The sequence below is a fragment of the Zootoca vivipara genome, chromosome 10 (genome assembly GCF_965207765.1).
Source record: "Zootoca vivipara chromosome 10, rZooViv2.hap1.1, whole genome shotgun sequence".
Classification (NCBI taxonomy): domain Eukaryota; kingdom Metazoa; phylum Chordata; class Lepidosauria; order Squamata; family Lacertidae; genus Zootoca; species Zootoca vivipara.
This window is the reverse complement of record NC_142593.1, coordinates 14,355,284-14,377,499: the sequence shown is the minus strand read 5'-3', so window position 1 is coordinate 14,377,499 and position 22,216 is coordinate 14,355,284. Positions and strand designations below refer to the sequence as shown.

General features: G+C 45.6%; 1 protein-coding gene across 3 annotated transcripts in view; it reads right to left on the bottom strand.

The window, feature by feature from the left end:
- MARCHF3 (membrane associated ring-CH-type finger 3) overlaps positions 1–22,216 on the bottom strand; it is a 175,341-nt gene that overhangs the window by 138,200 nt on the left and 14,925 nt on the right. The window contains exon 2 of one of the 3 annotated variants that reach the window (XM_035100021.3): positions 17,758–17,891. The exons of 1 other annotated variant lie outside the window; for it this stretch is intronic. The gene's annotated coding sequence lies outside the window, so the exon portion shown is untranslated. The remainder of the gene's footprint in view (positions 1–17,757; positions 17,892–22,216) is intronic. One more of the 3 variants, XM_035100020.3, reaches the window with a different exon arrangement.

Sequence of the window (22,216 nt, the reverse complement as noted above, 5' to 3'; positions counted from 1 at the left end):
CTGATGTTATGAATAGATTGCCATGAACAATTCTGGACATAAAACCAGGCAGATGGAAGGTTTTTATTTGGATACAAAGAAATAAAAATTGAGGTTGGTGAAGTGTGTTTTGTTTTTGGTTATTTTTTTTATGGCGAGGGCTGAGGCAGGCAGGCAGGGCGCGGCGCCTCTTCACTTCTTTTGAAAAAAACATTTAAATTTAATTCAGCGTAAAAGGTTGGATTTGTTTATCAGATCTCTATCTGAAAAACAACAACAGTATTTTGCAGGTTTGGCCAAGTGTCTCCAGCATTTTGGCTAGAAATGAACTTGAGACAGAAATCAGCGCTGCCTGCTTCAATGTACTGCAACATTTTCAGAGCCAATGCTATTTTTTCCCTAAAGCTCCACATCACCACCTGGCCCATCTCAAGACAGTTAACATAACTCAGTGTTTATAGATTACAAGTTGGGAGAATTAAAGCAATTATTCTTCATGTCACACACAACACAAGAAAGGAAATTTTGCAGTTAATTTTCAAAGCTGCCTAGAATGGGGCCTGTATAGACGTATATTTAAAATACTTATATTTGATTTAAAGGTTAATCATAAGCCTCTGTAAATAGGCTTTATCTTTCCCAATAAGTATTTTTTTAAAAAAATAATAATCTTCCATTACTTCAGGAATTTCTCATCATGACCAATATTACATCAAATCAGGTTGCCAAGAACACAAAAAAACACCACAATTTACCCACAATTTACCTCACAGTCTTACACATGGTGACTAATGGAAGAAGGAAAATACACACTGCAATTCCATACTGTAGGTACTGTATGATTTTTAATTGCATTTTTATTACTTTTTATTTATTTCTGCTATATATTGTATTTTATTATATCAACAATCTGAATTCCATGGAATTCAAAAGGTAAGTGTTCCTCACACAAACGCTGCAAACCACCTGAATGAAGGAGCGTATACCTCCCAAGTGCCTCTGAAAAAAACGGTACATCCCATTTTTCAGCACAAGATCGTGACGACCATTTTAGGTGCCACGCTCTTACGTATTCTTGTGCCACGTTCTTACACACACAACACACACCCCAAGCACCTTTTGGGTGCCGTGATCTTGTGTGGTGCCCAAAAATATGCATTTTTGCTCACCACGTGAGATTTCACCCCGAAAAAGAGTTTTTGGGAGTTGAGAGTATGGCATGGGTCACATGACTTACCGAGGAGCACGTCCTGAATTTGACTCTGGAAAAGTTGGACAGTGTGGGAATGGTCCATGGAGCACAGTTTGGAAACCCCTGACACATAATACATGGTACTGGTGAAAAAAGAGATGGAGCGAAAAAAGGAAAACAAGGAAACACACACAACCACTTCTTAAAGTCACCCAATACCTCTTACAATAAGAGGGATGCAGGTGGCGCTGCGGTCTAAACCACTGAGCCCCTGGGGCTTGCCAATCGGAAGGTTGGTGGTTTGAATCCCCGCAATGGGCTGAGCTCCCGTTGCTCTGTGTCCCAGCTCCTGCCAACCTAGCAGTTCAAAAGCACGTCAAAGTGCAAGTAGATAAATAGGTATCACTGTGGTGAGAAGGTAAACGGCATTTCCGTGTGTTCTGGTTTCCGTCACGGTGTTCTGTTGCACCAGAAGCGGTTCAGTCATGCTGGCCACATGACTCGGAAAGCTGTCTGTGGACAAACGCCGGCTCCCTTGGCCTGAAAGTGAGATGAGCGCTGCAACTGCATAGTCGCCTTGGGCTGGACCTAACCGCCCAGAGGTCCTTTACCTTTACCTTACAATGACGAGCTTCAGTTGGAACTGGCTGAGTGGGAGGAACTGATGTCACAGCCAACAGAACCAAGTGGGACCTGCAGTCCTGCCTCTCTCTCTGCTGCAGCCTGATGGAACAGCTGCTGCCAGATGACAAGGATTGAGCTGGTCTCTGCAGCAAAGCGGATCAAGTGGCCTTGCTTCTTGCCATCTCCCTCCTCTGCAGCTTGATGTATACCAAAGCCCACTTCATCAACTGTGAAGGACCCCGTATACCTGAAGGAGCGTCTCTGTTCAGCCCGGACACTGAGGTCCAGCTCCAAGGGCCTTCTGGCAGCTCCCTCACTGGGAGGAGTGAGGTTACAGGGAACCAGGCAGAGGGCCTTCTCGGTAGTGGCGCCCGCCCTGTGGGGCACCCTCCCATCAGATGTAAAGGAAATAAACAACTACCTGACTTTTAGAATACACCTGAAGGCAGCCCTGTTTAGGGAAGTTTTAAGTGTTTGATGTTTTATCGTGTTTTTAATATTCTATTGGGAGCCGCTGGGGAGTGGCTGGGGAAACCCAGCCAGATGGGCAGGGTATAAATAAATTATTATTATTATTATTATTATTATTATTATTATTATTATTATTATTATTTGGAGCACCACACTTTGCTTTGAAAGGAATTCTATCCCCTGCCCCCATTTTTGAATACAAATAATAATAAAAACAACAACCCAGAAACGGCACCTGGAAAAGGCTCATCAACCAATGTTTTGGGGGGGGAGGCATGTGTTGATGTGCCCTTCAGTGTTCTCATGTGCAACATCCATGCATTAGTAGACAGACTCGAAGTATGAGGTTACTCACAGCCGCGCTGGCCCAGAGCGAATGACGCGAACATTTCCAGCTTGCCTTCCCCGAGGGAGCAGAGCCTGTTAAATTGATTGAACAGTTTTTCCTACGTTGTCACCCTCATCTCTTGTGACACAGAGTCTCTCCCCCCCCCCTAACAATACATGCCTCTAGTCACTGAAGGCAGCTGTCTATTTTTGTGACCGAGGACAATGCAAGAACCCAGGAAAGGTCATAACAACTAATTGGTTACAGAGACGTTTCTCCCGATGCAGAAGCCTGTGGTGAAGGAAGGGGTGTACTTATGAAGTCATCATCTTGACATAGCTGGATTAGTTGCTGCAGGTATCGCTGTCATTTGCAACTCTGAAAACGGTAATTTCTCGTTCACTTTTCAAATAGATTAAACACAATCCTGTCGCACATCTCTCAAGGAGAACATTAGAACCATCTCACTGTAAACAAATGGCTTTGTCTTATCTATTTTCAAATAATGTGCTTGTCTTCGTAGCCCAGCTTTCCTCCACACCTCAGAGAAGCACATTTCCCTGTTCTAATGTATCCTCATAACAGACCAATATGGGGGTCGTGGCTCTCATTTTACCAGGCAAGAAAACTGAGGCTAAAGGGCGTTGCCAGAGGATTAATGGCCTCGGTCCAGTATACCTGAAGGAGCGTCTCCACCCCCATCGTTCACTGAGGTCCAGTACCGAGGGCCTTCTGACGGTTCCCTCGTTGCGAGAAGCCAAGTTGCAGGGAACCAGGCAGAGGGCCTTCTCGGTGGTGGCGCCTGCCCTGTGGAACGCCCTCCCATCAGATGTCAAAGAGAAAAACAGCTACCAGATTTTTAGAAGACATCTGAAGGCAGCCCTGTTTAGGGAGGCTTTTAATGTTTAATTGTTTTATTTCATTTTTCTGTTGTAAGCCGCCCAGAGTGGCTGGGGAAACCCAGCCAGATGGGCGGGGTATAAATAATATATTATTATTATTATTATTATTATTATTATTATTATTATTATTATTATTTTCTAGTGAAGCAAGTGCACAGTAGTTTACCCCCTTTTTTACCTTTATGATTTGAGCTTCTTGGCTACATTTGTGCTATCCTTACTTCAACAAGCTCCTGGTACCCACCTTGCCAAAGTGGTGCTGTGTGGAGACATTGTCATTTTTCCAGTGTCGGTCTCCCAGAAAAGCAGCATTTCCAGTCTCGGTGATTTGCTTCAAGTAGAAGCAACAACCTCATAGTCCACCTGAGCATAAAGGTGAGCTCTGCTTTATTACCTGGTCACTCAGTTTTATCCTCATCGCTGGAGACAGATCGCTGGGACGTCTCCAGATTTCTAAAAAAAAACCACACACACCAGTGCTGCTCTCTGCATGAACTAGGGTTGGGGGAAAGATGCTGGAGAGCTGAGAATCTGGCAGCTTCCCAAGAGAAGGATCACGCTGCCCCATAATGTGCTTACAACTCCTTCCCCCCCCCCACCCTCCAAACCCTTGTCTGGCACCAGAGAGAATGAAGCGAGACAGCAGGCAAAGAGAGTTGTGCCTCTGTTTGCGGCAGCAGGCAGCAAAACCCTCAAGGGCAGAGCACTCTGCAGACCAATCTATTCCTTTCTCATTTAAGCAAAAGGAAGATGCTCCCGGGCGCAAAATCCTCTTGTAGCATCCTTCTTCCAAACCTCTGTGTGATGCCCTGCTGTTTTCGGGAGGAACTCACCCCACCACAGTTTCTTTAAAAGAACTGGGGGAGGGGGAGGGGATACTAGGTCATCTGCCTTGGGCCTTGAGTAAGATTATGGACTTCAGATCTAAACTTCAAAAAAAGTCACTTGCCCTGGTAAGCTCCGTGTCAGGTAAAATATGCCCTAAAAACTTCTTTGAAAGGAAAAGACAGAGAATACGCATCCAGAAGCTGGTTTGATGGCAACACATGTATTGCGTGTAACTCTCTTAAGGGTGGGGGTGGGAGATGGGGGGCGGGGGGAGGAAGCCTAGTAACAGTCTCTCAACTGCAACAGCTCCACAGCCATCTGTGCAGAGTACCCTATGTTCATAAGCTTAGGTTATTTCTGCTGTTTGGCAAATGAAGGAATACTTGCTCTCCTAACAGATTCAAATTCAATCATCGCTGCATGCTTCCATCGACGCATCCAAATAACCCCAGGCATTTTGGGCACAGATCCAAGTGCTTATTCTAGCATGAGGGGATGGTTTCTATCACCATCCAAAGCAAAGATTCAACGTAGCACCAGCAAAACACGGAATTAGAGACGGAAAGAGAGGGCCCACTCTCTCTCGTGGTGAATGGCAATGTGTTCTGCAAGCTTTTCAAATGGCATTTTCAATTTTGGTGTGCTTTTATCGATACACAAATACCTGGCTTGGGGTTCCTCCCTGCTTCTTAGCTTGCTGCAGAACCTTGCAAGTCACAGAAAGCTGACTCTTTCATTCCTCCTGTTCACAGTTTATTACCCACAAAAAAGGGAAGATCACCAAACAGATATTCTGCCCAAATGCAATCCTCCAAAATGTTTTCTTATTTTTTTATATGCATTAGAAGCAGTGGTCTTTTTCAGGAGGTACCCAAGGGTACAAAACACTGGCACCTCTTTTATTGTTGTTAAAAAGTGTGGCATTTACTGTACTTCACGGTGATTTCCAGTGCCTCTTTTTCTAGGGGAAAAAAAAGCACTGGTTGAAAGCCACCCAGAGTGGCTGGGGCAACCCGGTCAGATGGGTGCAGTACAAATATAAATATAATAATAATAACCAAATGAATAATTCTAAGAATATGGTACTCCTCAGCAATGGGTAACAGGGATCCTGACAGCCCAAGTGTTATTTTGCACGATGGTGTTTGCAGATGCTGCCAAGCCGACTCAAGCCCCGTCAATAAATACCCAGTGTTTATGCAACAAAGTGCTGCACAGTTTTCTATGGCATATGGTTATCTTAGGGCACATCCACATGGCAGCTTCCCACGCTGTTGGTTCAGTGCGCAAACAAGAGCATGGGAAGTGTCCTCGGAAGGCAGATGCTCTCCTCCAGGAGTGCCCTGGAACAAAAGCATCTCATCTACGAGATTTGGGGCTTGCTACTAATCCATAACGAAGCACCAAAATCCGTAAGTATTTTCAAGATTGATTAGCAGCTTTCAAACTGTTCTCCAAGAAACCCCGGGGTTTCTGACAATGTTTAACTGGGAATTTCTCAATCATTAGCAGGAGGAGGAGGAGGAGGAGGAGGAGGAGGAGGAGGAGGAGGACGACGACAACAACAACAACAACAACAACAACAACAACAATTTATTATTTATGGTTTCCCCAGCCACTCTGGCGGCTCACAACAGAATATTAAAAACACAATAAAACATCAAACATTAAAAACAGGGCTGCCTTCAGGTGTCTTCTAAAAAGTCAGGTAGCTGTTTATTTCCTTGACATCTGGTGGGAGGGTGTTCCACAGGGAGAGCGCCACCACCGAGAAGGTCCTCTGCCTGGTTCCCTGTAACCTCATTTCTCACAGGGAGGGAGCCACCAGAAGGCCCTTAGAGCTGGACCTCAGTGTCCAGGCTGAACGATGGAGGTGGAGACGCTCCTTCAGCACCAACACTTTCAATTGTGCTTGGAAACGTACTGGGAGCCAATGTAGGTCTTTCAGGACTCGTGTTATATGGTCTCAGCAGCCGCTCCCAGTCACCAGTCTAGCTGCCGCATTCTGAATTAGTTGTAGTTTCCAGGTCACCTTCAATGGTAGCCCCATGGTTAGAGTGTTAGACTAGGACACGGGAGAGTAGGGTTCAAATCCCCACTCCGCCAGGAAGCTCACTGGGTGACCTTGGGCCAGCCACAATCTCTTAACAAGATTGCTTTATTTATGTTTCATTGATTTAATATCCTATAAACCGCTTTGAGATTTTTCTTTAAAATATAAAGTGGTATAGAAATTAAATAAATAGCCTAACCCACCTCACAGGATGAAATGGGGAGAAGCGGAAGAAACATGCACACCACCTTGAGATCCTAGGGAGATAAAGCTGGTATATAAAGGTTATTTTAAGAATTTTTTTTGTTGAAAAAAATGCAGAGCAGGGGTCTATGTTAATCCCAAAGGCAAGATCCATGTTCTGCGCTGATCAGGACTGATCCATGCAGCACAGTTAGCCCAGCCTAGGTCTAGCAGGCTGTTGATAGGAAGCATTTGAATGGCATTTTAAAACTTTGTGGCAGCGAGGGAGAAAAAAGCCCAGTCAATAAATAAATCAGATTACTCATTCATTATTAAAAAGTGATTCTGGGGGGAAAATTATTCAATGATCAACAGTTCACAGAATGGAAGGGGCCATTCTAGTACGTTTTTGGTGGCGATCATAATTATCAATTCCAATATTAAACTTACCTCCCAGTTTTGTTGCAAAGATGAGAGGGGCAAAGATAATAACACAGAGAGAGTGCCTTATGAATGCTAAGCTGTGTTTTCGGCACCCCCATTCTTAGAAGCAAGCACTACAATGATATCATTACGCTTAAAGATAAACTTACATATTTCATCTTGTTGGCCTTGCGTAGCCTGCATCTTAAGAATTTGAGATTGCCAAGGACCTATATAGCAACTGTGTCTTTTATCGAGCATACCTGATTTGAAAGCAAGTTTCCTTGTGCAGGGGGAACAAAGACTTGGAATTTTATTTTCCTCAGTGAAAACCACTGTTACCAAAACAGCACACAGAACAGCAACTCCGAAATAAATACCAGCATGCTCTTTCAGTCAAGTTAAACATATCCGATGATATAGCATGCACCGCAGTCTCTGAGTGGCAAGAGATTTCAGTGGGTACGCCTCGTGCCATGGGGTTTGCTTCCTTTGAACATGGTTACTGGAGACCTATGGGGTTTCTGTGATAATGTTTTATTAATGAAAGCAGACCAAACAAAATATGGGGGGTGGGTGGATGTCATAGCATCAACACTGCTCCCACATAAGGGACGCGGGTGGTGCTGTGGTCTAAACCACTGAGCCTCTTGGGCTTGCCGATCAGAAGGTCAGAAGTTTGAATACCCATGACGGGGTGAGCTCCCGTTGCTCTGTCCCAGCTCCTGCCAACCTAGCAGTTCAAAAGCACGACAGGGGAAGTAGATAAATAGGTACTTCTGCAGCGGGAAGGGAAACTGTGTTTCCGTGCGCTCTGGTTTCCCTCAGTGTCCCATTGTGCCCGAAGCTACTGTTAGGTCCATCATGAGGCGTCCTCCAGCTTCCAACCACAGATACCAGCAGCCTTCAAGCAAATAAACTTGCCTTATTATCATAGCATCCCACTGCCAGAGGATTGCCTCCTTCCATTCACCACTTTGCCTCCTCCAAGTGGAAGAAACCTGGGCAGTGCTGAATGTCACATCCATTGCCAGGTGCGTCCTGCTGGAAATAAAAAAGGGCTTTCCTCTTGGCCTGCCTTGATACCCACTCAGTTGCCAAGTGCTTTTGTGACATCACAATAAACCAACAGCCAATGGCAACAGCTGGGGAGGCATCATCTTCATTGTTTTGAGCCTCACAATGGCGGGGGGACCTAACAATGACTGTGTGCTTGTTTATTCAGGATGCAGGTAGTGCTGTGGTCTAAACCACTGAGCCTCTTGGGCTTGCTGATCACAAGGTTGATGGTTCAAATCTGCATGACGGAGTGAGCTCCCGTTGCTCTGCCCCAGCTCCTGCCACCCTAGCAGGTCGAAAGCATGCCAGTGTAAGTAGATAAATAGGTGCTGCTGTGGCGGGAAGGTAAATACTATTTCTGTGCGCTGGCTCCTGTCACGGTATTCTGTTGTGCCAGAAGCGGTTTAGTCCTGCTGGCCACATGACCTGGAAAGCTGTCTGTGGACAAACGCCGGCTCCCTTGGCCTGAAAGTGAGATGAGCCCATCGTCGCCTTTGACTGGACTTAACCACCCAGGGGTCCTTTACCTTTTTCCTTACCCACATAAGGTTTCAAAAGTGCCTTAACACTGGGTTCTCACAGAGAGGTAAGTTTCTGTGCTCCCTTCACACAAGACTGTTGCCCTCTTTATCACTCATGCAATACAGCTTGAGAGGGGAGGATAAGCCTAGCTTCCCAAATGGCTCTGTCCTTTCAAGGAGAAACCATCCATTGAGACAAATCACCTTAACAAAAGCAGGCAGTTGACCACTCTTGCCAGAGCTATCAAGGCAAGATAATCTCCACCACTCCTCCTGGTTTCATTAATCCTCTTCTGATCAAACTTCTGTCTCACAATCAAGAATCATGGGGCTGTAAGGAACCCCTCAGGTGAAGACATCCAGACTAATTTACCAGTGTGAAAATACAGAAGATTTAAGTTTCAGATGCACATATTTCTAAAGTCAATCCATGCTAAGTGCCATCTACAGGCAGGCTTCTCATTCACAGCTGTGTACCCTCCAGCATTAATCTGATGAAAACAGGAATGTCCTATTCCATAATAATAATGATAATGATAATGATAATAATAATAATAATAATAATATGTATACACCTCTCATCTCACTGGGTTTCCCTACTCTGGGTGGCTGCAACATATATAAAAACATAATAAAACATTAAACATTAAAGAACTTCCCTAGTAAACATTTTAAAAATTCTTCTAAAGAAGAATGTACAGTTGCTTATCTCCTTGGCTCAGGGGTTGCATAACTCCATATCCTCCAACATTTCTCCCATGAAAATCGGGGTGTCCTAAGGAAAAGTGGGACATTCCTGGATCAAATCAGAAACCAGGATGGGTCTGTCTCTGGAAAATAGGGACACTTGGAGGGTCTGCAGTCGGTTGCCATTGTGAGAAGAGGATGGTGGATTAGATGGGACTTTGACCTAATCCAGCAGGTCGCTTATGTTCCTAACTTATTATAAAGCTCCTTTATTCCCCCTCTTTTTTCCTCTTCCATATCAAAATATCCTATGTTGGGCTGACCTTGCATATGCGTTGAGCCACTTTCCAATTTGTCCAAACTTTTGTTTCCCCAAAACAACTATTGGTGGGTTATTACTGTGCTATAAAATCCGAACAGAAAGGGGTTCACACAAAGCTAGATCTCAGTACTGTATGTGTATACTGCAAACTTACAAACTAGAAGATATGAATGGGTTTTTGGCAGCTCATTGAGAGATTGGAGTGGGGGCAGATGCTGGACACTGGTTTCCTTTGTCTGAGAAAAAAGCATCAATCTACTGTGTAACTTTGAAAGACTGCACTAGGAGATACACAGTCTAATAACACCCTGCGCAGAAGATCAAATACCCTTAACAATAGCTGAAAAGGAAATAAAAGCAGATGTGTCCTACACTATAGGTGCCCATGGTGCAAAATGGCACCAACATAGGAAAGAGCTGGCATATTATTAAGATCTATCATGTCCTTTGTGCCGGAAATAGCAGCACAGTTTTCATGACGATACACTCTTGGGACATATGTGCATCCAGTCATACCTCGGTTTGTGACCGCCTCTGTTTGCGACCGATCGGTTTGCGACTGCCGCGGACCCGGAAGTGTTTACATCCGGGTTCCGCAGCGTGCGGGTGCACAGAAGTGATCTGCGCAGCGCATGCATGCGCAGAAGTGATCTGCGCAGCGCATGCATGCGCAGAAGTGCTCTATCGGTGCTTCACGCACGCGCAGAAGAGCCCCATGGTTTGCGACGAACTCGAGGAGCGACCAGCTCCCCGGGACAAATTGCGGTCGCAAACCAAGGTATGACTGTACTCTGTTCAGTACCAAAATAAAAATTTGGAAATGTATCTTAACACTGAATTAATGCAAATAACATGGTTAAAAAACTTCCCTATGACAATTTTGACAATTTTATTAATTCCAGAAAAACTGAGAGGGGAGTAGTACCCACTGATTATAATTTTATTATTTATATGGCACCCATCTGACTGGGTTGCCCCAACAGAATATTAAGGACATGATAAAACACCAAACATTTAAAACTTCCCGTAACAGGGCTGCCATAAGATGTCTTCTGAAAGTCAGATAGTTGTTTTTTCCCTTGACATCTGGTGGGAGGACGTTTAACAGGGCGGGTGCCACTACCGAGAAGGCCCTCTGCCTGTTTCCCTGTAACTTCACTTATCACAGTGAGGGAACCATTTTGTTGGAAGCCGCCCAGAGTGGCTGGGGAAACCCAGCCAGATGGGCGGGGTATAAGTAATAAATTATTATTATTATTATTATTATTATTATTATTATTATTATTACCACCAGAAGGCCCTCAGAGCTGGACCTCAGTGTCAGGGCTGAACGATGGGGGTGAAGACATTCCTTCAAGTACCGTGTTTCTCCCAAAATAAGACGGGCCTAAAAAATAAGACATGGCACAATTTTTTAAAGGCAAAAAAATATAAGACATCCCCCCAAAATAAGACATGTTGGGGTACCGGTACCCTACCGTGCTGGAGCAGGTCTGGATGGCGCTTCCGTAAGGAACAGGAAAAGGGAGATGCCTTTCCTGTCAGGAAGCTGATGCGCAACGTGCGCCACATGGAGCGCAGACGGACCGGGAGCCGGGAGAAGCTGCAGCACGCGCCGCGCAGAGCCTCGACCCAGCAGGACCCTGCGCGATCCGCAGCTCGCGCCACGCCAAGCCCTGACCCAGCGGGAGCCGGCAAAGGCAGCAGCGCACGCGCCCTGCCGAGCCCTGAACTGCCGAGCCCTGCCGACTGAACTGAGCGGGAGCCGGCAAAAGCAGTAGCGCGCGTGCCCTGCCAAGCCCCGACAGAGCGGGAGCCGGCAAAGCCAGCGGCACGCGCGTCCTGCCAACCCCTGAGCCGGCAAAAGCAGTAGCGCGTGCGCCCTGCCAAGCCCCGACAGAGCGGGAGCCGGCAAAGCCAGCGGCGCGCGCACCCTGCCGACCCCTGAACTGCGGACCCCTGAACTGCCGAGCCCTGCCGACTGAACTGAGCGGGAGCCGGCAAAAGCAGTAGCGCGCGCGCCCTGCCAAGCCCCGACAGAGCGGGAGCCGGCAAAGCCAGCGGCGCGCTGTGCCGAGCCCCAACAGAGCTTAAAAAAATAAAAATAAAAAAATAAGACATCCCCTGAAAATAAGCCGTGGTGTGTTTTTTGCAAGAAAAATAAATATAAGACGTGTCTTATTTTAGGAGAAACACGGTATACAGGGCAGCCTCTGGGCTTTAATATGAGCAGAGTTTACTGGAAGTGAATACATTTTTCACAAATAAATATGCACAACAAAGTGGTTAAAGAAGATGGTTTGCAATTTTCAGAAAATAACTTGTGGGTTATTGGGAAGCAGATGAAGTCCCTTCCTATGGCAGAGATCACAGCAAATGGGTGGCCACGTGGACTTCTAAATCTTGATGTTTGTGGAAGCTAGTTTTAAAACTGAGGTCTTTGGCATCCTCATTTTCCTCCCCACTTCTGAGCCTGCAGAAGGAGACGCTGCTCTCTCATGTGTTTTCAGCCCTTCTCCTCCACCCCCACCAGCAAAAAGCTTGTTTCACATTCCTGCTACACCACAGCAATTGCTTCTTTATTACAGCACAGACATTGATGTCTCGCATGGTTCTAAGATCACAGCAGCAGACAAGCCCAAATACTTCAGTTACCTTTTTCCGAATGGAAAAAGGGCATTACTGTATCCGAATTGGAGGAAAGAGGGTTCCCGCTCATTCTCTCCGACTGGTATGAATTCAGATAGTTCAGAAACCCTTTCAGATGGCAACAATGTACAAAGAAGAGTGTCAGGCTGGTGGAAAATGCATCAGTTCGGCTTACCATGACATTTCCTGTCTTGTGTTTGATATGAGTGATTTCCTTGTTCAGCTCTATAGGATTGTCAGAGCTTTTAAAAATCTCAAATCTGAAACGCTAAATCTTCATTTTATATCTGCCCACCGCTGGCTCTGAAAAGCATTGCCTTCTTTGTGTGGTTCTTTTATATTCTTTTGTCCATTAGGATACAAAGCCACACTCTATGATCCTAAACATATTTGTGCGAGGGGAACCATTTAATAGAGTGTTCCCTCTTTCCAATATTGCTTGCATTCTTCCCTAGTTGCCCTTGGCTTGGTCTCATCATTCTCTCTCGTCAACATTTAAATTGTAAGCTTCTACGATCCTCTGTGAAATGCCATGTACATCTCTGATATTCATATAAATTTTTAAATAGACTAATGACACTGTAAACCAGGGGACTGCTGGCAACGTCTGCCAGGTGGGAGGGGCTTCCTGCCTGTCAATCACCCGACATGATGATGTCAGGTGACCCATTTTTGCCCCTGAGAGGTTCAAAACTTTGCACAGGGTCCCCTGAAACCCTGATTATTAGAGCCCTATGCAGTGCTTTGAAGCCGTGACAATCAGCTGATCGCTGGGGCTTCCGAGAATACTAATTTTCAAAAGGTTACAAGCTTAATACACATACATCTTAAATTCCTCCATAATTTTCAACTAGCATTTGACTTCCCCTCCATTCCTCCGTGGTTTCCCCATAATTTCTAATATTGCTGCATATTATGACTCACTTTGCACCCTATCGTCTTCATGTTATTACAAAAGACATAGTTCACTGCTGTTCATTAATCAAATCCCACTTGTCTTTTAATATGTTTACGGTCACTTTTTAAGTATTTTATAAAAGGTTTCCAATCCTCCTTAACTACACCACTCTCTTCAAGCACTACAAATCTTCAAGACTTACAAAGGACCACAAACAGCCTGCAACCCCCTTTTTTGGCTAAGCCATTACTTGACCCAACCCACACCTGATATAGGCCAACTGGATGTGGGCTTGACCAAATAAGGAGGCCAGCCATGCCTCAATTGGACCTGCTCTAAATCAAGACTTAATACAACCAATCCTTGATATTTTATAGAATTTAATAGCAAAAATATCCCTTGCTCTAATGTTTGTTATAATAAACTTAAGAGGAGCTTCTGATAAAAAACTATAATTGATGGGCAGGTTCAAGAAGAAGGTAATAGATAGCCTTTAAAGCAGGCTTCCTCAACCTCGGCCCTCCAGATGTTTTTGGCCTACAACTCCCATGATCCCTAGCTAGCAGGACCAGTGGCCAGGGATGATGGGTATTGTAGTCTCAAAACATCTGGAGGGCCAAGGTTGAGGAAGCCTGCTCTAAACTCGTGTTTCCCAACCTTGGGTCTCTATTTTTTGGACTACAACTCCCAACACCCCTAGCTAGCAAGACCAGTGGTCAGGAATGATGGGAATTGCAAGGCTAGCACTTTGCATTGCACCTAGCAGCAAACTAGCAGACAGCGGAGATCATTTAGGCACTGGTGTAAAACGTTCTCAGTGGTCAGCCCAAATGTGCCAGCTATAGTTGCAAAAAGCTTTTTTTCAAAGGAGCTCCATGGGTGATGTACAGGGATGGAACAATCCAGCAATCCTGGTTTCTCATTTCTCCAATCTTATATCCAGTTCACTGCATTTCTGAACCAATTTGCAATTTTTAAATAGCAGTATCTATGTAAAACCTCATAAGCATTTTCATGTACCCTTCTCCTCATTCATACATTTTTGTACATGTTGTTGCCCGATATACACATTTTTTGCAAGCCGTTTCCCCGTGATATAATATTCTACGCATTGCTTTCACTAATATACTGTACACATTAGTGTACACACTTTCCCCAGACATACATTTTGGTCCCGATTTTGATGGGCAAACAACATTGCAAAATGCAGAGAAGTGCACATTTCAAAGGATCGATGCATTTTAGTTTATGTGTAGGAAGCTGGAATTAAGAAGTGAGGACATTCATGTGAACCCTAACTAATTCATGCCCTGTTCCTTAGGATGTCATTGGAGATGGAAGAACTGTGACCGAACTACATCTCTCCAAGGAGGGGTGCAGCTGGCGTACATGCCAGAACCGATGAAAGGCAATATGAGCTATGAATGCCACCTGTGCACTTATCAGCAACCAGGGATTTAAAGTCACACCCAAGCTGCAGACCTGATCCTTAGGAGGGAACACAATCCCATTCAGAACAGGTTGAATATTGTTCCCCTCAGATGACAAGTGAATGACCAACAGCACATTGGTCTTGTCTGTAATTATCTATATACTAACCCATATGCAGTCCGTGACTGACTCCATCCACCTGTTATTTATTTACAGTTACACCAGGTTCCAATGAAAAGAAGAAAGCAGAGTTGGGTGTTTTCCACATATGGATAGCGCCCAACTCCAGATGACCATTCCCATAATATAATGATAATGATATATTTATATCCCACCCATCTGGCCGGGTTTCCCCAGCCACTCTGGGAAGCTCCCAAAAGAATATAAAAAACACAATAAAACATCAAACATTAAAAACTTCCCTAAACAGGACTGCCTTCAGGTGTCTTCTAAAAGTCAGATAGTTCTTTATCTTCTTGACATCTGATGGAAGTGCATTTCACAGGGCAGTCACCGCTACTGAGAAGGCCCTCTGCCTGGTTCCCTGTAACCTCACTTCTCACAGGGAGGAAACCGCCAGAAGGCCTTCAGAGCTGGACCTCATTGTCCAGGATGAACGCTTGGGGTTGAGACGGTCCTTCAGGTATACTGGGCCGAGGCCATTTAGGGCTTTAAAGGTCAGCACCAACACTTTGAATTGGACTTGGAGTAACATGGGGACAGAACAGAACTCTGTGGGATACCATAAAACAAGTACTATGATGCCCAATTCCAATCCAGCAACATAACCTTCTGGAACCAACTTGCAAATCCTCTGAGAAACAGTGTTTCCAATTTTCTTTCAGTCATGAGATCCAGTTGAATAATCAGGGATGCACTCCCCATCACACGCCTGGCACAGATCAGTCATCGGGGACAATCAAAGGGATTTCCATTCCATAACCAGGTTGGAAGCCACAATGAAATGGGCCCAGAAAAATCAGTATTGCACCTGAAGCTTTTAAGTACACTTCCTCAAGCATCTTGCCCGCCAAAAGGAGATTTGCTACTAGACGATAGGCAGAGAAATAATGAGAGTTCAAGAGAAGTTTCTTCAAGAGGAGCATTACAACCACCTCTTGAAGCATTAAGGGAAGAACAATGACCTAAAGGAAACATGGCTGCATTCTGAGACAAAGCAAAGTTATGGCTAAATATTGCAGAACAAGCCTCCAAATTGTCAGCTGTTGCCTCCTCTTCCATCATGACCTCAAGAAGGCAATCCTCAGCTTTCAGTTCCATTCTGAGTAGCCATAGTTTTGTGGTATGTCCAAACCCGGACAAACGATGGTCTGCAGAAATAAGCCAACTTCAAACCATGGTTTAGGAAGTTCGCTTGTTTCAGTATACCATAGTAAAGATAAACCACAGTTTTTCCAGGTCTGGACAGAACGTTAAACTGCAACAAACTGGAAAACAAACCAAATGTTTTCAATCTCCTTGAGTTCAATCACCTTCTGTTCACTGTTAAGCTATTTTACGTTTCTCTTGTTGCTGAAAATGGGGGTCATTTCTTGGGGAAAGGGGTGGAAGTGTCATGGAATTCTACTCAATATTGAGCCAGAGCAAATTCCAATGAATAGTTAGCAGAGTAAAAACTTAAACACATTGCAGGATTCCCCCAAAATAGACCTGAGGCAGTGAGGCAATTGTATTTCATCCAGCAGAGCTTTACTGCTACTGAAGGCAAATGAGCATAATGGTCACAAATCCCATACATTCAGGATTGGCCCTGTCCATAAGAAATCCAGTTGCAGCAGACTTAACTTAAACTTACAATAACTAGCCTAAACCTTAACACTATTTATGTACAGAACAGCACACCAGAAGGAGAGAGATAGAAAGAGAAAGAGAAGACCCAGGCTCCTTCTGGTCTTATTATTATAGTCAACATGACCTTGACAGAAGAGATAACAGAACCAGTTTAAGCCAGCTGTACTCAGCTTCTCTGAAGGAATAACCCAAACACCTTGAACCTTCTGCTTGCTTCTTTCACATGGAGAAGCTTCCAGAACCCTCTTGCATTAAGTAGAATAGGAAATATCTCTACAAGTACTAGATCAATATTTTCTGCACTAAGGAATGCAAACTGACAGGAAGTTCTCCCAGACAGCCAACACAATGTATAACAAGAACCCAAGAGATGCCTCACAAAGAATTCCCCACCATATACTCTGTGAAGCTTGTTTCAGTCAGTCACTACCCACAGGATGAGAGAGGCACCTTATTGCCCTACTCCTGACCTCCACGCGGCCATCTGAATTGTCGGTAGAAAGCCTGAGCACAACCCTCATTTTGATGGGTTCCAGAGGGCTTACACACATGCAAACGGCACATCCATATGCTCTGCAAAAGGGGCTGCTGAACACACCTGCTTCACAGTTCACCAGGCTCACAGCCTGGTCACTCCATGTTCCTGTTCTGCAGCAAAGGGAGTGAATACAGTGTTTCTCCTAAAATAAGACACGTCTTATATTTATTTTTCTGCCAAAAAAACACAACATGGCTTATTTTCAGGGGATGTCTTTTTTTTTTAAGCTACTACCCTGGGAGGCTCGGCCCGCCGCTGCCGCAGCCGACGTCCTCCCAGGCGGAACGCTCCGCAGCGCTTTGCCCCACAGCAAGCCCTTCAAGGCGCCGCCAACGCCGCCACCGCCGTTGGCCACCAGGTGCTGCTGCGGATGCGACGCCGGCTCCTCCTTCCGCTGGCCGCCGCTCATTGTCCTTTTCGGCCGCCGCCGCCTCCCTCCCTCCCCGCCGGGCCGCTGCTGGGTCAGGGCTCGAGCGGGAGCCGGCAAAGACAGCAGTGCGCGCCTGTCTTTGCCGGCTCCCACTCGAGCCCCGACCCAGCAGCGGCCCGGCGGGGAGGGAGGGAGGCGGCGGCGGTGCGCCTGTCTTTGCCGGCTCCCGCTCGAGCCCCGACACGTCTTATTTTGGGGGGATGTCTTATTTATTTTTTCCTTTCGAAAATCGTGCCATGGCTTATTTTAGAGGCACGTCTTATTTTAGGGGAAACACGGTAGGCATGGGGCCAGCAGCATGCCACCACCCGCGTCATCCGAGTGCCAAAGGGGCTCACCTCACCTCACCAAAGCACCAACGGAAGGACGGACAAAGACAACCCCCTCCCCTCAAGCATTCTCACTGGAACATCGGGAAACATCTTACTTGCAGCGGAGGCCATACCTTTGACGCCGGTTGTCATTTCGGCAGCGAGCTTTAGATTAACAGTGGAGGTGGTGGATGTGGTGGTGCTGAAACACTCCAACTTGGCTCGCTGGAGCCAAAGGCGACCCCCAAACCTGAAATGTAATGAAGAAACAGAAAGACTTGATGAAAAAAACCGATGCTTCTTAGCTACGCGCAGAGAAGAAAAGTCACAAGTTACTACTGCCTTTTCAAAGATCCTTAATTGGCGCTAGAAACCCAAGATATATGGGCTACGTGCGAAATGGCTCCTTAAACCAAGGTTACAGTCACCAAAACAGAATGTCTGGTTGCCATTTGGGGACAAAATGGCTCTATAGCCTTATTTTTATTTATTTCTTTCAATTTTTATTTATACATTTCAGGTTTATACATTTCACTGATTTTACAATCATTTTGACATTTCAAAACTTGACTTCTGTGGTCCCTTGAGTTTATTTTTAATATCTTCTGCATATCCTAATTAACTTTATTTGCTCATTTGTTTATCTTCTCTAAATATATACTCTTATGAAACTGCAGGTTATTACAATAATCCTGTCAATGTTCTTATCTGTTTACAGTTTAAGTATTCAGTAAACCATTTCCATTCTTTTATAAAAAGTTTGTTATCTTGATTTCCTATTTTTCAGGTAAGTTCCGCCATTTCCGCATATTCCATCAGTTTTTGTATCCATTCTTCCTTTACTGGGATTTCCTCTGCTTTCCAGTTTGGGGCAAGTAGCATTCTTGCCACTGTAGTCGCACACATGAATTAATGTCTATACAGTTTGGGTCACCCCCTTAATATTCTTAAGAGGGTCTCTTCTACGGTCTTCGGAGAGTGGCTGGAAGTGGGGAGGCAGAAAAAGCTCCTCCTTTCCTTCCACTCTTCAGTTTTAATCCGAAATCTCAGACGCAGTACTGCACCCAGAGCTCAGAAATGGCTCACATTAATCAAATTCCCTGTCGCAAAAAATGTGCCTAGAACAATGGAAGTTTCAAACGCCATTGGAGACGTCAGATGCCATCCTGGCAAACAGGCATCTTCACTTGGTCGCAAGTGGACAATAGTCAGGTGCAAAATGCGCCTGGCTACGTTTGAACACTACTGTTAATATTGTGTTACCATGTACCTGTTCTCACCTTTTCCTCATAAAATCCAATGAAGACCCTCTCCATTTCAAAATCACTGGGATTTTTTTAAACAACAACAACACTTAAAGCCTCTCCAGAAAATGTAATGAGGGATGTGACCCTGGTAACTGGTATGTTTTTAAAATACACATTTTGCTTTTTACTATTTTAATGGCACTACCAGCCACAGCTGCATTGCAAGAAAACAGTCCTGTTTAAACTACTGCCAGGTGCTGAGCTAAATCTTCTACTGGGGTTTATGTGCACTGCAAAATGTGGGTGAACACCATCATTCCCAAAGCTCCACCAAACAGTCTAGCACAGATGGAAATAGTCTGTAGCATACCTAGTTTAAACGGCGTTTTAAAAAGCCTGGTGCCATTTCAGCTCCAAAACAGCTGCTTTCGTGCATCATAAAAGAGCTTTCAAAATACAGTGTGTGCACACCGGGGGGGGGGGAGCAGCACATGCCCGGCTGTGGTTTTACCCAAAGAGCATTGCTCAGATTACTTGAGAAATATTCCAGCTATGTGTGCCCATTCCAGAATCTATTTTTTTTAAAAAAAGCAAAAACTTATGCTATACATTTTGTATGAATTCGTACTGCTTTGCTACCCGGAGAAGTTAGGAAGTGAAAACGCATGCATGCCCTGTTCAATAGACAAGCCAATTTAGCCTGGTATTTTATCAATTGGCAGATTTTTCTTCTTCTTGCCTTCACCCTTGTATTATTAATATGGCAGGTATTGGCATACCATGTTTATTGACAGCAGTCAGCTGCTGCCAAGAAATCACACGAGCTTCTGTTCTAATAGCTTTGTTTTTCAACTCGCCTGAGCGTAGGAGAGCGTATCGAATGCGTCAAGACATTTGCAAAAGTATTCTGAATAAACAGTCTCCCTCAATGAACTTGATTTACTGTGAACTGTTCGGTACCTGGGAAAACGCCAATAGAGGCTTAGAGCTCATGATTGCTTTTCACTGAATTCCACACAAACTTAGCTGTTATGGAAGCAGAAAATAAACCAGTTGTGCTAGTGCAGGGGTCGGCAAACTAAGGCCCGCGGGCCGGATCGGGCCCAATTGCCCTCTGGATCTGGCCCGCAGATGGTTCTGCAATCGCTGTTTTGGATTGGCGCGATCGCCATTTTTTTGCATTTCCACTCCCCCTCACTGCAGTGGCGTCTCCTCCCTCCTCCCTCCCTCTTCCTGGCTTCTCCCCACCCTGTGGAGGAACGGGGCTGGGCTTTGATAGGAAGCCTCCCCACCTGCCTGCCGGCCTCTCTCCATGGCTGCGCTGTGGGCTGGAACTTGGCTTGCCTGCTGGCCCTATGCCTGGCGCCTGGGAAAGCTGGCCCGAAAAGGAGAGGCGATTCCCAATCGCAGGCAGAACAGCAGAGGAGGTAGGCAGGGGGAGGGGAGGGGCTGGGGGAGAGAGAGAAGCACTCCTGCGCACGCAGTCTGGCCCCCCACTAGGTCTGGGGGACAGTGAACCAGCCCCCTCCCCCAAAAAGTTTGCTGACCCCTGTGCAAATGGCTGTTTTTATAAAGTAAGCATTTTAATATGGTGTTATTGGATCAATTTTGCTATCTAACAAGACCATTGATCCAAAAATAGATAAGACAGTATTGTAGATGATAAAAATTATCGTCCACAAAGTCAGAAGAACATATTAACCGAAAAAGCCTCAAAAACCAAAACGCAAAATAAATAGCAAAAACAAAAGCGCCAAACTTAATCCATTCCAGAAGTCCATTCGACTTCTGAAATGTTCGAAAACCACGGCGCAGCTTCTGATTGGTGCAGGTGCCCCGGAAACAATAGCCGACAGCCACATCGGATGTTTGGCTTCCGAAAAAGTTCAAAAACCGGAACACTTACTTCTGGGTTTTTGGCATTTGGGAACTAAGGCGTTTGAGTACCAAGGCGTTTGAGAACCGAGGTACCATTGTATACGCGTTTCTCTAACAGCAGAACAAAGGTCTAATTATTTGCCAGTGTTTACCTATTCATTTTCCTTGTTCAGATTTAAGATATTGCCGTCCAACAAACAAATGCTTAGGATAGAGGACATGTATCACTGGACAACTATTCTTGCTCTGTTGTAATTTTAAAGTATGGATTTAGTTGCTCTCATAGTTTATAACAGATCATTAATATATCACTAGGGCCGCTTTGCCTTTCAGCAAGAACACAATCCATTTCTGGCAACGAGGTTACGGAAAGGACGGTGTATGCTTGTTTCTCGCCTCTCTGGGACACCGGCTTCTTTCCCTTGTAGAGGACATTGTTATTGTCAAGTTGCTATTTTTCATAAAAGAGATGCTACAGCATTCCTTGTTGCCAAACTGCAAATTAATCCGAGTGCCGCTACACAAGCGCGGTGACCACTTCTTTCCATTTTTGATTACAGGATTACAGGGAGAAACATCTGGGTGACCAAACATGCAGTGGGAGGCAGCTGTGTTACAAAAGTTGGGTACCACTCCAGCTGTCTGTTGAGCTGCAGCAAGATCTCAGGGGGTTCCAGGCACTTACCCAGTGTCAGGAGTATGGGCAGGAGTCAGGCTCTGGGGCCTGTAGTGCTTTGCAGGACTGGGGCCTGCCTCAGCTTGTGCTGGAGAAGCAAGGCATGGCCACACAGGTGAAGTCCTCAGCTTGTGCTGGAGAGGCAAGGAGTAGTCACCCAGGTGGGGCCACTTGAGATCTCACTGCACCTGGTGGCAGGAGCTGGGAGGGATAAAAGCCCAGCATTTTCCCTTCAGCTCTTGGCCACAGCAACACTTTCTCTGCCTGGTTGCATCTGGCCTACTGTTCCTTGGACCCTTGCCTTGCTGACGCCTGAATCCTCGACCTTTGGACCTTCACCTTGCTTCTTGTTCCTTGGACCCTCGCCTTGTCGACGCCTTGCTCCTCGACCCTTGGACCTTCGCCTTGCTTCTTGTTCCTTGAGCCTTCGCCTTGCTTCTTGCCCCGTGGACCTTCGTCTCTGCCTTGCTCCTTGACCCTGCAACTGCCTGCTGCTGGACCCTCAGCCCTGCACCTGTTCCTGCTTCTCCACCACCATCTTGCCTCTGGTCCTGACGCCCGCCGACCAGACCGTGACACCCAGGGCCTGTGGTCCTTTGGAGAATTGAGACATGGCGGAGACTGTCATAGTTTTAAGAAATATGGTTTCTTCACCTTCAGTCTGCATGGAGGGAGTCCAGATCTCACAGCATGGTCATTTCATTGTCCTCCACAGCAGTGCTGCCATGGTGTCCAAGCCAGCCTTCAGCCAGCCTGCCCAAGATGGATACCAGT